Here is a 16,433-nt window from a genome sequence, read left to right as displayed (position 1 = left end):
CCAAGCCATGGTGGTTTCAATCGCCTCATATGCATGCGAAAGTTGGACAATTAACAAGGAATACTGAGGAATTGACGCCTTTAAATTGTGGTGTTGCAAAGAATATTTAATATACCATGGACTGCCAGAAGAACGGACAGGTCTGTCTTGGAAGAAGTAAAACCACAATGCTCCTTAGAAGCAAGGGTGGCAGCACTATGTCTTACATACTTTGGACATGTTTCAGGAGAGATCAGCCCCTATAGAAGGACATCATGCTTGGTAAAGTACAGGGTCAGTGAAAAAGAAGATCCTCAACAAGATGAATTGACACGGTGGCTGCAACAATGGGCTCAAGCATAACAATGATTGTGAAGATGATGCAGGACTGGGCAGTGTTTAATTCTGTTGTTCATGGGGTCGCTATGAGTCAGAACCGATTCGATGGCACCTAACAACAACAACAACCTTTTGTACAAAAGACCAGGGCTTCTATGACTGGCTCTGGGAGATGGATGTGGATGACTCTGGGGTCAAGTGTGTAATAAGCGGCCTTGGGAAGAAGACCTATGTAAACTTCAGTGTGATGGGCAAGTATGTAGATGTGTGGCTACAGCAGCTGGGTGCCCAGTGCATCTCTGAGCTGGGAATAGGAGACAGTGAGGGGAACATGGGAGAGGATTTCATCCTGTGACAAGAGTAGTTCTGGTGAGTTGTGTGCAAGCATTTTGGGGTGGAAGCCACTGGAGAGGAGTCCAGAATTCACCAGTATAAGTTTGTGTTCCACAAAGACACAGACACAGCCAAAGTGTATACTGCAAGATGGGCCATCTGAAGAGCTATGAGAACCAGACACCTCCCATGGATGCCAAGTATCCACTCTTTGCTGGAGTTACTGCCAACCAGCAGCTGAACCTTCATGCACCTGAAATTAGACATGTCAGATTCCAAAATCAGATCTAAATCTGTGGACCATACTGCATTTTTTACCTGGTCAATGACTCTGCCCCAGTCAACCAGTTTGGTGAGATCTTAGATGTCAACCTAGATGCCATAATATCCCTGAACAATCTCAATGAAGGGTCCAACAAGAAGCTCCCATTCCCCTGCTCCATTTGGTACTGCATGGACCCTCACTTACTACCTAGATATCACTAACCCACCCTGCACCAATGTGTTCTACGAGTTGTCTCAGGGTACCTCAGAGCCCACCAAACAAGAACATTTGTGCATGATGGTCTCTTCCTTGGGTGAGGGCAAGAAGCTGAACCGGAGCTGGGTGATGACGTCTCAAAGGCACATCCTGTCCATCCTTCAGGACCACCCATCCTGTGACCTCCACTGACCACCTGCTGCTTTGTCTCCAGGCCTGCTACAACTCTGTTGCTTTGTCCTTCTAAGTTCACCTCAACTCCATTCATATTTGTGTGGTGGCCACGGAATATGAGACCAAGTCTGGCTATGTCAACAAGGGTATGGCTGTGGGCCAAGGAGCCTGCCAGGGAGAACAGCCACCAGGCCTTGGTGTCCATGTTTGTGTGCAGGTTCCAATTCTGTCTGCCCTTCAAGGCCACTCTGCCTTTCATCATGGTGGGCCCTGGCACTGGGGTTGCCTGCTTTATAGGCTTCAGCCAGGAACAAACCTGCCTACAGCAGCAGGGTATGGAGGTAGGAGATACTGCTCTACTAAAGCTGCCAACTACCTATAAAGCTACCTGTACCACAAGGAGTGGGCCCAGTTTCACAGGAATGGCTCCCTCACCCAGCTCTAGGTGGCCTTTTCCCAGGGGCAGTGTCACAAGCTCTATGTGCAGCAAATACAAAGAAGAGACAAGAGCACATGCATAAGCTGATTCATGAGGTCAGTGCTCACATCTATGTTTGTGGAGACACTCGGAACATGGTGACAGATGTGCAGAACACCTTTTATGATATTATGGCCAAGCTTCGGGTCAAGGAACACACCCAGGCTGTTGACTATGTCAAGGAGCTGATGACCAAGGGATTCTACTCCTCGGACATATAGAGCTAGGAGCTGCCTACACCCCTGCCTTGCCCCGTCCCTCAAACTCTCAGGGACTTGCTTCCCATATAGTCACTTTCCACATTGCTTTCCAACAGTCTCCTAGGTGGTTTCTGCTTGGCCTTGCCAAGGTAGGCAAGCTGAGTGACAAAGACTCCTCCAAACCAGAGATGTATTCCCTCTCCCTAACCCAAGGCTGATCCAAGTCCTTCACCAGGCAGCCCAGCCCTGCGACACGTGGCCAAGAGCGACCAAGCTCTGCACTTTGTGAACACCTCTGGTTCTCTGGTTGTGAGGAAAGCGACACTTTTCTCAGCTGAGCTGATACCTAACCCTGCCACATAAATTTCAATAAGTGTAAATAATTTTACACTGGACCTTGAAATAAAGTCCTATTATCTGTTAAAACAAATAAAAAATGATAGGTGAAAACTCTAATATGGAATATGAACATAAACAGAAAAACACATTATAAATGAATATAATAATCACACTGGGGGTGGGTAGGGTTAAAAACTAACCTAATTAACATTGAATACAGTATTTTGATTATATATTCTAGTCTAAAGAATAAAAGAATAGTAAATATCTATTGAACTCTACTAGTACGTTTGCTTTGTATGGGTTAACAATTCGGAAACGATTTTCTCTGTATTCTAAGATTGAGCAATTGAATAAATGTATTGAGACTAATGGGAAATGCAAAACAGAAAGGGGGACGAAATTGAATCCTATGGTGATGGATTGGAATTAGAGGCGTAAGTATGAGCTCATGTTTTTAATCTCTCTCTGAAGAGAGAGAGATAGATAGATAGATAGATAGATGATAGATAGATAGATACAGACACACATACATAAATCTCTATTTCTAAATAAAGAGCACCATAAGACTGACAAAACTAATAAAATCTTCCCTTTGCTTTTGTTTTGTTTTTGGTTGGTTTGTTTGGTTTTTTTGGTTTGCTGTTTGCTTGACTTCTTAAGCTCTGGCCCTACACAGCTTAAAGATGCAGGAAATGTTGTTCTTCTCTGTATTTCCATTTTCGTAAAGATTGTAGTCCCTTATATTTTGGTTGTCTTGGTAGCCCCAAACTCTTACCTACTTCTCTTTAGTGTCCCCAAAATCCACTGTCTGTTAACATTCACTCTCTGCCTCACATCTCAGGCTGTTGTCTCCCAGACATTGGAAAATATTTGAAGGAATCAGTGTCATGTAGAACATGGAGCTACCTAAATAAGCTTTCTTTTTCTGTGGGATCTTGTTCCCTTAAGTCCTAATTGCTTTGGCAGCTTTCAATGCCTCCTAACTGATGATTTTTGTATATCATCTAGCTTCTCTAGTTGCTCTTGATGGTAGCATTCATCTATTCCAAACTTTTTCATCATAATCAGAAGTGTATCTTGTAGAAAAAACTTATTCCACCATTGATTTTAGATTTAGTTATTACACTACCAGTGTATGATAGTGTCCAAGTATATGTGTCCCTGAATTAGATATATCTGTGTCCAAATTCTGGTTCCATCTCTTGCTCTGTGACCTTAGGTCTTAACCTTTCCAGGACTCCTGTTTTTCATCTGTGAAATGGAGATAGTAATAGTAACCACCTCATAGGATTATTATGATGCATAATTGTAATAGTACACATATTATAGAGATCAAGTTGCTTTTGATGTTTTTGTAATACAAATGTATTTAACATAATTGTACCTGCCAAGTGCCATTCTTCTGCTTTGCCATACGTTGACCCCAGTTCAATACCCAAATGAAGATTAACATGTGCTTCTAGGATCTTGAGGTAGAGCAAGCCATGAGTGAAAAAAAAAAAAAAGAGGAAATATATTTCTGAAAATATATTTTTTTTCCCCAGAATTGAATGCTATTCCACTTTTCAAACCATTTATTGAATAATCAAGTTTAACGTTGTATTCTTACATACTTCAAGAACTATGTTGTTGGGTGCCATTGAGTTCTCCGACTCATAGTGAACTCATGTGACAGAGCAGTACTGCTTTGTAGGGTTTTCTTGGCTGTAATCTTTATAGAATCAGATTGCCAGATCTTTCTCCCGCGGAGCTACTGTGTGGCTTCAAACTGCCAACCTTTCAGTTAGCAGCGAAGCACTTTAACTAGTATACTACCAGTGCTCCTTTTCAATAACTATGGGACTATAATATTTTATATCATATTATCATCACAGCATAGCTCTTTAAAGGGTTATTCACAAACAACACTTATGGAATGACTTTAGGGGAAGGGGTCATTCCCAAAAGTCTTCTGGAGGACTGTATCCCAAACCTGGCATTATTTCCTATTTTTATTTGACCAGATTAAAAAAAAAAAAAAAGTTGAAGGAAATGATACTCAAAATGGCCTTGAAAAAGTAGCCAAAGCTGATAAGGAGATCAGTGCCATGTTTTTCTCTTACAGGCTTTCCTGGGTAACAGAAAGAATTTGCAGAAGGTTGAAAAAGAATGTAAAAAGAAATTACGAAAGGGTTTGTAGAATACAAGATTCTAAAGTGGTATCTAAAATTAGTCTTTAGCAAAATAAGTTTAACATGTGAAACTAGGATCTTTTTTTGTACACAGGAAAGGGATAACAGTCTTCTAGACACGTGATTCTTTGACCGAGAATATCCTAAAGAAATAATCCCTGAGAAATAAAATGTTATTTTTAGAAAGGTATTTACCACAGGATTGTTGGAATACTGGAAACAGCAATTTGGAAATAACGTCAGTAGGCAACCACAAGAAACTAGGCAAATAGTACTATATCTATATTTAGACTATTAGATAAAACCTAAAATATTAATTGAAAATCTGTGCAAAGGCACTTAAAATGCTTATTTATATTATGTGAATATAAAAAGAATACAATATTGCATCTATTCCTTAATCAAATCTTGTAAAATTGTGTATTCCATTTGGGAAGGACTGACAAATGTTTTTAAAAAGCATAGAAATAATTGTTTGTATAGAAACTGGGTATTTTTTCTTTTGCTTTGATTTCTGCTATTGTTATGCTATTATCGTGGGAAAATAGCTTGAAATATTATAATATGAGTGGGAATTGATTACACGGCAATGTTTTTTTAGAGATAAATAATAATGATGTGTAGAGGATGGAAAAAAAGCAAATCTGGTAAAAATATGCTCAGGTTATAGCCAATTATACCCTGATATCACCTTATCAGCTAGCACCAATGTCTTTCAATGAAAGTAAATATGATGTCAAATACTCCATGAAAATAATTTTTACATGTAAACTTTTCATCTTTTAATTTAAACATTCAAATATAATCGATGCCATAAGTTTAAGAACTTAAAACATCATAAAGAATCTACTCTTAATCCACTAGAACTAGGTGCAAGCCTTTTTTAATTTTCTATGAAATTTTATGATTATCCTATATGAAGAAGTTTTTACCTATCACAGGAATGGAAAAATATACACGGGCTTTAAATGCTATTACAAAGAAAGGAATTATTATTTTAATGCAATGAAGCACCTTATTCTATTAGGAATTTGGTTACCATGATATACCATAATGGTACGCTAGTCTTCTTCCACAAAGATGTGTGAGGCCTGTGGAGTACTTGAATTCTCATTCTCAGAAACCAGTGTTCAGATAGGATTCTTCTGCATTAGCATGAGAATAGCAGCCCAAATGCAAAGCACAAAATTGTCATGCTCTCACTCCAGAGAAAATCCAGTCCACCCATCTGCATAGCATAACCTTGCAGAGTTGCGCCAAAATAATCCAAAAAATCTACAATCATTGTGCTTAATTCCAGGTGTTATTATGATTTGCATAATAAATTTTTTTCCATTGTTTGCCAAGAAATCAAGGTAATTTAAATGCAGAATTCCCTACCCAATAAATGACTTGAATCCTAGCCATAAATAAAACAAGTGCTCAGAATCTTAGGGAATGAAAGGTTCTATAAGGACGGACAAATGTTTTAATAACACTTGAATTTTTATGCCACTGGTGATATAACTGAAAGTCAAAAAAGTGTATTAAACATGAACAACACACAGAAATATCATAGTTTATCATTTCAAAGTTTTCTTTATTTCAGCATATCTGAATGAACATAAGAAATTTGAGATTGAAAACATCTCATTCATTATTCAAACCTTATTTAAAACAACTCTGCAGAAACCAAGAAAGAGGAATGTTCACCTCTTTTTTGTATAGTGACAGATAAATGATGAGTGGAACAGTTTATCATTTAGGTTGTTTTCCAGGAACCAAAGGCAGAGGCTGAGGTGACAAGTATGCCAAATTTAAGAAGCTCACTGTGATGGTTAAAGGTTGTGTGCCAACTTGGCTGGGCCGTGATTCTCAGTAGTTTGGCAGTTATGTAACGATGTAATTTGGCAGTTACGTAATGATGTAGTTATCCTCCATCTTGCAATATAATGTAATCACCTCTATGATGTGATGGAATGTGATCAGCCAATCAGTTGGTAGGGGTCTGCATCCAATATATATGGACTTTCTGGCAAAGCTCACTGGCTTTTACTCACTCTGGATCCTACATCCGGTTCATCATAATCTGACCTCCAGTTCTTGGGACTTGAGCCAGTGGCCTGCCATATGGCTTGCTGATCTTGGAGTTGTCAGCCTCCACAGCCCATGAGCCAGCAACTTGCTGTCTGACCTGCTGATGTTGGGTTTGTAAGCCCCTGCAGCTACATGAGTCAGAAGAAGCCTCCAGCCTGAAGACTGACCCATGGACTTGGGACCTGCCAGCCTCTACAACAGCCTGAGCCATTTCCTTCTTTGAGCTAACTCTCTCTCTCTCTCTCACTATATATATATACATATATATATACATTTATATACATATATAAAAGCTTCACTGGTTTTGTTGCTGTATAGAACTCAGCCTAAGATACTCACTGACAACAAACTGCACCGTTTGATATTCTATTTGTTCTTTCTCATTCTGAAAACATATTCCTTTCCTGGAAATCTACATTCCAGAATTTCTCAAATTCAGATTATCTTCAAGTCAGCATTGGTAGGAGAAGTGAAGACCATTGGGTAGAGTCTTATGTTGGGAAAACTGGTAAAAATCACAAAAATAATCAGTTTTCACCAACCAGCTGAAAAAGAGGTACAGACACTATCCATAAAGTAATAGTCAATATGCAAAACCTTTTAAAGTTAGAAAGAAGTAACACAAGACAAAACAGATAAAAAAGGAACATGAAGAAGAATGGAAGCAAAAGCAGAGTTCTGAAATGTATTTCAGAAGGGAACAGAGAACCATTCAGAGCTCAGGACCACAACCATTGCCACAGTTCACATCCCTGCTTCCAACAGAATTATTGTGTCATGTTAAAGAGATGCTCACTGGTGTGGCTGAACAGGAGCCTGGGTAAATTGATGGCAAGCAAGGAAAATAAAAGTCTGTCAGTTTTAGCACCTTGCCCACTACCATAAGACATCCACAGTCTTATCCAGAAGAGACTACAAGACATTCAGAATTGTCTTTAATCTAAAACAATTTTAAGTTATGTTTGTTATATTTTGAGAAGAAAAATAAATAACTCAATAGTTTATAAATATTTCCAGCAAAATGCCAAAAAAGCCAACGTGTTGCCACTGGGTCATTTTTGACTCATAACGACCCTATAGGACAGAGCGGAACTGTCCCTTGGGGTTTCCCAGGCTGTAATCTTTATGGAAGCAGACTGCCACATCTTTCTCCAGTGAAGTGACTGGTGGCTGGTGGGTTCGAACTGCCGACCTTTCTCTTAGTAGCTGAGCTCTTAACCACTGCACCAACAGAACTCCTCCATTTCAATAAAATAGTTAAATAATGCTTGGGACGAAAAGAAATTCTAAATAATCCAGGAAAATCTCTTATCTAAGATGGTCTCTCTTCCTAGAGCAAGAATAGTTCAAAAAAAATCTATATCTTTTGGATCTGTAAGCGCCCTTACTCCTAGCCTAGTGTTTTGCACCTTTGCACATTAAAAAATGTGTGTGTGTTAGTGGGGGGAGGGGGGACAAACAAACAAACCCTTTTTGTATCAATAAATGATTCCATTAATAACAGAAACTCTAGTATTTTAACAATAATTTGCTTTATTGTTACATTTCTTTTATATGTTACCGATTTGGACATTTGCCTGAATTGTTAGAAGATTAGAAATTCATTCTCTAAGTGTAAATTTGCTATCATAATTGGGAACGATTTTCTCTTCACCATAATTTTATTATTATGCTCAGTATAAAATGAAGGGGACAAAGATATGATAGAAGATCAGGGTAAAGATATCTCACAATTAAAATCAACATAGATAAGGCTCAATATCTATTTTTGAAAATTCCAAGGAACTCTTCAAATTATATTTCATATTGTCCTCAAAAAGAGCTTGGAAATTTTTATGTGTGTTTTTAACATACATGGAATCATATCTTGCATAGTTGTTATAAACTTTATAGAGAGGGATCTTCACCAATAAATAAATTTGGAAAAGAAAAACAATTATTTTAGTCTGAGGCAGATAAAAAAATTATATTTAAAAGAAATGAACGGTTGCCTCTCACAATAATGTTTCGAAAGTTTTCCCAATGGATTTAAACGTGTTAGGGGTATAATATCCATCCTTCCTCCTTATTTAAAATATATTTTAATTTTAAATGTCTAGACTTTACCAAAATAAATTGAATCTATGTTTCTTCTATTGCATACTTTAATTTATCAAAATACTTCATTTTTCAGCCAATATATCTATCTTTTTAGAATTCAAATCTTTTTTTTTGCTGACCAAAATCCAGATTTATTTGTCTTTAAGTAATAATAACCAGTCTCTAGAATGATATTATTTTAAATATAAGACTCACACAAAGTCTCCCCCTTTCATACTATATCAGTAATCTAAAAAATATTTCACAAGATAGTCTACATATGCAGATTTTTGAATTTCCAGGTCAGAACTTGGATAATCCATACTTCTCTCATTGGTACCATTCCAAGTAGTACCCATTCTCCTTGTATTTTTCTCAAAGCTCAAGCTGCTATGAGAATTGCAACTTTGTGCAATTTCCATAAACTAATTAACTACTGCGCTAATCTGTTCACAAGAGTGAGCAGGGGATTCGGAAGTGGAGGAAAGGAAGGATGGGTTAACAGGCTAGCAGAATGATCAAGTCTCACCCTTAATGAACAGAGTCAGGCAGCTTTAATTCTTGTCTTTTTTTTTTTTTTTTTTTGGTCTTCCTGTCCACAAAAGGGAATGGGGACCCTGTTTAGGAGAGGGTTAGATTTGGTCAGAGGGAACAATACTGACATGTTAGTTGATCAGAAAGATGTTTTCACACTGTTTCTCATAGAGGGTCCCCTGAGACAACTTCCTTTCTCTCTCTTTCTGCTTCTCTCTCGTTCTCTTTTTTTAATTACCAAGCATGACATTCATGATTATTTCTTCTTTCCACCCAGTTGGCTAGAAAGGGGCCAGCTCTTGGGCCCCTTGTTGGTCAAGTCTGGGGGAGGAAGTGACAGAAGGTTGGCCTTATTTATCTTAGCGGCTTCCCCGTGTAATCTGGTTAATCATGTGGCTAATGGGAGGACACTATGGATCCCCACACACTGTGCTCCACAATGAGGACTCATTCATATTTCATACAATAGAGTGTTTAAGTCATTCCACGCTTTGTGGAAAAGATTGGCTTTCTTTGTGTGGTGCCTCCTGAGAGGCCTTTCCCCTCCTCTCCTTTCAGACAGGCATATGTTCCAGCTCCTGCCTGCTGCAGCTGGACAAGGAACAAGCAGGCGTCTTTCTCCACCCCCCTCCCCTGCTTTTTTTTTTTAAGCCAATGAATTGATTAGGGCAGTGTGAAATGTGGGCTGAGCCCCTCCCCTCTGCCCTGTGGATGCATATATTAGCCCTCTGCTATTCTAGTATTTCCCAGCAAGACGCCTTCCAAGGAAGCAGGGCTCATGTTCCTCGAGTTTGCCATTGTACACACAACAATCTGTTGAGCATAAAAGAAATATAAATAAACAAAGGCTGGTGAAGTGTTGACCTTGTTCTCCTGGTATTATCCATGTACAGGGCTCCTTAAGCGGGACTCTGGGGAATAGAATAAAAGGGGTACTTGGCGATGGGTATGAGAAACATTCTTACTCCATACAGAGCTTTAAAACAACCAAATTGAAAAGAGAATCCCATCGAACACTACCACTTGGCCCTTGGATTTGATTTTAGAGAAAAAAAACTGAAGTCTCATTAGTCCTAATGGGATAGATAATGGACACACAGATTTTGTCATCCTCCACTGGATAAACTCACATTTTTAGAATAACAAAAATTAATGACTTTTGAGTTCTGAAGTACAGGTTTTAATTTTTTTCTTTAATTTTTCAAAGTTGTTTTAAATTAATAAAGAACTGAAATCCTGTATCTATCATCCACTGCCTTCAATCTATTTCCAAATAGACTCAGGGAGAAGCTGAGTCAGAAGAATAGGCATGACACTAGCTGAGAGATTGGAGGTTCAAGTCCACCCAGAGGCATCTGGGAAGAAAGGCCTGGTGATTTACTTCTGAAAAATCCATCACTGAAAACACTATGGAGCACAGTTCTACTCTGACACACATGGGGTGGTCACAAGTCAGAATCAATTCAACCCCACACGGTGTTTTGTTTCTCAATGAGAAGCTGAGTCAGAAAAATAGACATCACTTCCTATTTATATAGTAGAATAATTCAATCTCTCTTTGGCTGGTAAGGAAACCCTGGTAGTGTAGTGGTCAAGAGCTACGGTTGCTAACCAAAAGGCCGGCAGTTCAAATCAGGTGTTCCTTGGAAACTCTGTGGGGAAGTTCTACTCTGTCCTGTTGGGTCGCTATGATTTGGAATCAACTTGATGGCAATGAGTTTGTTTTTTTTCTTTTGGTTGGGTAATAAAGATGGACTTTCAAAAGCAAAACATCAATTTTTACATCTTTACTCCCAAATATTGTAAGATTACCAAAGTCTTAGAGTTCTAGAATCTTTCTTAAGTTGGGATGTTATCTCAGGTCCTTCTGGCTACAAGATCATGTATAGTGAAGTTTTTACCAGAAGGGTCATGATGAAGAGTGTCTCTATTTATAACAATAACAAAAATCCTGAGCTAATGAGCTTACATTTAGAGCTTCAGTGGTTTAGATCCAACCCAATTAATCATGTTTTCCGATGAAATGAAGAAGTATAAAGTAATAACAGTAGCTACATACATACAAATAAGCCTCATTCTGGGATTAATGGAAGATGGAGGATGACTGACTACTGTACTGCAAGGAAACACTGGTGGTGTAGTGGTTAACTGCTATGGCTGCTAACCAAAAGGTCATCAGTTAGAATCCATGAGGCACTCCGTGGAAGCTCTATGGGGCAGTTCTGCTTTGTCCTATAGGGTTGCTATGAGTTGGAATCAACTCAACGGCGATGGTTTTTTTTTTTTTTTTTTTTTTTTTTGGTACGAGATAGCCAAAAGAGACGATAACATTTATTTTCGAAACAATATGGTCTAGAATCATGCTGATGTGATGCAGCCCAAAGCAAAAGACTAGACTGGCTGATTATAACCTCATTTGGTTATAACACACCCTGCCACCCTGCCATGTTAGCAAGGAAAGGCAGTAGAGACCATCCACATGGCTTTACGTGTGCCTGGGTAGTAGGCATTTAGTTCTTGCCTTGTTAGTTCATCTTTTTTACTTGCCAGTGTTGGGAGATAAATTGTTTAAGCCATTCAAAAGAGTGCATTTATTTGGTCACTAAGAGGATAACCATTACAAACCTACAAATGCTGTAAAAGGATTTAACAGTTGCTTGGGCTGATGCTATAAACCACATGTGAAAATTGCCTGTGTATTCTCCTATTTAAATAAGGCCCTGTTTTCCCTTACAGTTAGCAAATGATGTAATGCAAGTTGGATACAAAATACAACTGTATTATTTTTTACTGTTCACTGCCAAAATTATGCCGCATGGTAAATAGAAAGAATTTACTCTTACTCTATGTTTCTTTATAATGTAATTTTATATACACAATTTGGAACAAGTAAATATCAAAAAAGGAAATAGACAATGCTACCAAAAAATAAAGAAAGAAAGAAGAAGCTTGCTCCTGAATGTAATTTATCAAAAAACAAAAAAGGTTAGGGTAGGGATTGACCAAGAAGATTTTTCTATGAATCCAGGAAAAGCAAAGATGGAGAAAGGGAGTAACCTCGGGTAGGAAGACAAGTCTTGCATCTTATGTTAATGATTCATTCAAAAATAAGGAGCCAAAATGAACCAAAACCTTAATTAAAGTCTACTCTTGCAAGCCTCTACCTCCCCAGCTGAGAGGTTCCATCTCCTCACCCTCCACTTCATTAGAGCCTTAACAATCCATTCTCCATTCCTAACCCCCACTCCTCCAAGGAGTCAGCTTATTAGAGTATGTGAAGGGTTGCTGTCATTGTGATGGAGGTGTGAATTAATCACGAAGATGACAACTGGTGACAAGTGCCAGTTTATTAGACTGCTACTTTGCCTCTTAATTACAACTGATTAGCCTGCCTGTTAGAGGTGAAAAATGGGAGAATTAACTGCTTTTGTTCTTGTCATCTATTACATTACATTATTGCCTTGATTTCTTTTTTAATGTGGCTATTTTTTTCTTTATTAAGTGACCTAGACATTTACCAAAGATCATGATCCTTAATAGACATATTTTTCAATATGAAAAATATTTAAAAATTTTTTTTTAAGAAAATGTATTTTTAATTGCAAAATTATTTCACATGCCCCCAGTTGAGTTATTAATTTGGATTTGTTTCCACATATATTTTTCTCAGTCTTCATTCACAAGGAGCAAGTCAAGTCTTGGGAAAGGCAGTCATATTATCTCTAGCTATTTTCTACTAAAAGACAGGGAAAAACAGTAACTATCACATTACTTCATTCTCTCAGAAATATTCTGTGGATTAATAGTTTACCTATGAAATAATTACAATTAGTATTTTTTAATGATACGTAAAGGTTAACATGTTGTTATTGCTGTTCATTGCTCCTGTCAACTTGATACCTGACTCATGATGATTCTGTGCACAACAGAACAAAATTCTGCCTGGTCCTGCACCATCCCCATAATGGCTTGGGGATCAAACCATTGTGATCCGCAGGGTTTTCACTGGCTGATTTTCAGAAGTAGAGCTTCAGACCTTTCTTCCCAGCCCTGCTTTAGTCTGGAAACTCCTCCAATGGAACCTGTTCATCATGATAGTAATATGCAGGCCTCCACTGACAGACTGGTGGTGGCGGCACATGAGGTGCATTGGCTGGGAACTGAACCCAGATCTCCTGCATGGAAGGCAGGAATCCTACCACTGAACCAGCACTGCCCCTGGTTAGCATGAGACACACAAATCATTTAGACAACCCCTGAATCTACAATTTGCACAACGAGGACTATAAAATAATCGGTTGTGTTTGTCTGTTTTTATGAAATACAATACATTCTAATTGAAATATTTTTGTTTATCACTTTTCCGAATGAACTGACTGATTTTTAAAATTGTGCTTGAACGGTAGTTTTGTCCATCGACCTAGTCCGAAAAGAAGCTACTCATTCAGCATCCATCAAATGAAACTAGAGATTTTAATTGCCTGCTAGAGTAGTTACTTGGTTTAAAACAAAGCTCTACAATAGCCAGACTCTGATTTAGTAAATAAAAATGACTCTGTTGTTGTTATGGTTGTTCAGAACTGAATGGCTTGATTTTCATATATAGTGAATACTAACAATCCTAAATTTTAAGTTTACGTATTAATACTACAGCAGTCACATCAGCATGTCCCTGCATAGTGCAGGCACTTAGTAATCAGATACTGACCTGAAGGTTGGTGGTTCAAATCCACCAGGAAGGGCTGTGGAAGAAAGGCTTAGCAATCTGCTTCCGTAAAAATTACAGCCAAAAAAACCCGATAGAGCTCAGTTCTACTCTGTAATACATGGGATCGCCATGAACTGAAGTCAACTCAATGGTGACAGGTTTTGTTTTTTGTTTTTCAGTCATATCGGTAAGAGATCAAATACTGTATACGCTCATTTTTTTCTTTATTTTAGGATCAAGCCATAAGAGATAAGAAAATGCCTAGATGTCCCCTTCCTTTGTTATCACCTATTCCTGTTTTAATTTCAAATCAAAAAATGAAAAAAGAATCATCATAGACTAAGAAAAAGTGGAGAAAGCTGGCCTCATGATCAAGATGAAGGAGAAAGCTGGTCCAGTTGTCCTCCCAACACCCAATGGATCCTTGAGACAATAGTGTCTCTTTTGGTTATAAAATAGTTACTCTTCACAGACCAAAATGAGCAGTGAGTGCTGATAAATCTTAAGAACTGAAATTTTAAAAATCATGGTTTTTTTTGCTATTTATAAGAATTTTTCAAATAAATTTTATTAAATTATAAGGTGTTAAAGCTGGAAGAGGCTTTGGAAATCAGACCAATCCATCAGTGGGAGAGGAGTCTAAAAAAATTAGGAAAATATATGTAAAGTCACACAGAGAACCAGTGTTAGGCCCAGATAAGTGATTTTTATTTTCAAATTATGTTTTTCTGTTATTAGTAGTAGTATTTTATTCATTATCATAACTCTTTAAAGTTGTTGAAATAGGAAAAACAGGAACTTATAGCTCAAAATTAATCAATCATTAAATTATAAAACTCATGCACAAGTTAGTAGACTAAAGTTTATAAACTAGTTTAAGAGTTTAAAATTCCAGTTAATGTAATTCAACTAATAATTATCGAGACACTATAAAGTAGCAGTTAATGTAGATTTTGTGTCATATTGTCTCATTTAAATTCTGGCTCTTCCACGTACTAATTTATGTACCATTTTCCTGACCTGAAAAATAGAAATACTAGCAACAATTTACTCATATTGCTGGGGTGAAGGTTAGAATAAATAATATGTATAAAGCATTTAAAAGAATGCCTTAAAAACTTGCAGTTAACATACATTCTACTTTGGTGAGTAGCATCTGGGGTCTTAAAAGCTTGTGAGCGGCCTTCTAAGATCCTCCACTGGTCTCTCCCTGTCAGAAGCAAGGGAGAATGAAGAAAACCAAAGACACGAGGGAAAGATTAATCCAAAGGCCTAATGGACCACAACTACCACAGCCTCCACCAGCCTGAGTCCAGCACAACTAGATGGTGCCCAGCTACCACCACCAATTTCTCTGACAGGGATCACAGGAGAGGGTCCCAGACAGGGCTGGAGAAAAATGTAGAACAAGATTTTAACACACAAAACAAGACCAGACTTACAGGCCTAACAGAAACTAGAGAAACCCCAAGAGTATGGCCCCCAGACACTTTATAGCTCAGTAATGAAACCTCTCCTGAGGTTCACCCTTCAGCCAAAGATTAGACAGACCCATAAAACAAAACAAGACTAAAGGAGCACACTAGCCCAGGGGCAAGGACTAGAAGGCAGGAGGGGACAGTAAATTTGGTAATAGGGAACCCAAGGTCAAGAAGGGAGAGTGTTGACATGTCATGGGGTTGGTAACCGATGTCACAAAACAATATGTGTACTAACTGTTTACTGAAAAGCTAGTTTGTTCTGTAAACCTTCATCTAAAATACAATTTAAAAAAACAAACAAAAAAACCCTGCAGTTAATATCCTACTTAATGGTGAAGAACTGAAGGCTTTCCTTCTAAGATCAGGAAAAAAATAGGAATGTCCTTCCTCATCACTTCTATTCCATATTATACTGGAGGTTCTAGTCAGGGCAATTAGGAAAAATAAATAAACAAATAAAAGGCATTCAGATTAGAAAGGATGAAGTAAAACTATCTTTATTTGCAAAACACATGATATTCTATAAAAAAGATTCTAAGGAATCCATTTTAAAAACTACTAAAACTGAAAAACAAGTTCAACAAGGTTGTAGAAAAGATCAATATACAAAATTAAAGCTCATTTCTATACACAAGCAATGGAGAATCTAAAAATGAATTTAAGGAAACAATCCCATTTATAATAGAGCCAAAAGAATAAAATACTGAGAAATAAATTTAACTTATAAACTAAACATTGTTGAAAGAAATTAAAGAAGATGTAAAAACAGAAAGACATTTTGTGGTCATGGATTGGAAGACTTAATGTTGTTACCATGGCAACATTTCCAAAATTGATCTATAGATTCAAAGCATTCTCTATCACAAATAGCTAGGGGTTTTTGCTTGTTTGTTTTGCAGAAATTGACAAGCTGATTTTAAAATTAACATAGAAATGCAAAGCACCCAGCACAGCCAAAACTATCTTGGTGAAGAAGAGTAACGTTGGAAGACTTACTGTATTTTTACGCAAATAGCATGCACCTTCTGTGTTTGTCAGTTGTCCCTCCTGCCGTGAGG

At 37.8% G+C, this 16,433-nt stretch overlaps 1 pseudogene; it reads left to right on the top strand.

Moving 5' to 3' along the window:
• The first annotated feature begins 438 nt into the window (after positions 1 to 438).
• Positions 439 to 2,005, top strand: LOC101341386 (NADPH--cytochrome P450 reductase pseudogene; annotated as a pseudogene).
• Positions 2,006 to 16,433: the final 14,428 nt, after the last annotated feature.

Source organism: Trichechus manatus, unplaced genomic scaffold (assembly GCF_000243295.1).
Source record: "Trichechus manatus latirostris isolate Lorelei unplaced genomic scaffold, TriManLat1.0 scaffold00329, whole genome shotgun sequence".
NCBI classification, from domain to species: Eukaryota; Metazoa; Chordata; class Mammalia; order Sirenia; family Trichechidae; genus Trichechus; species Trichechus manatus.
This window is presented reverse-complemented; position numbering and strand designations above follow the sequence as displayed.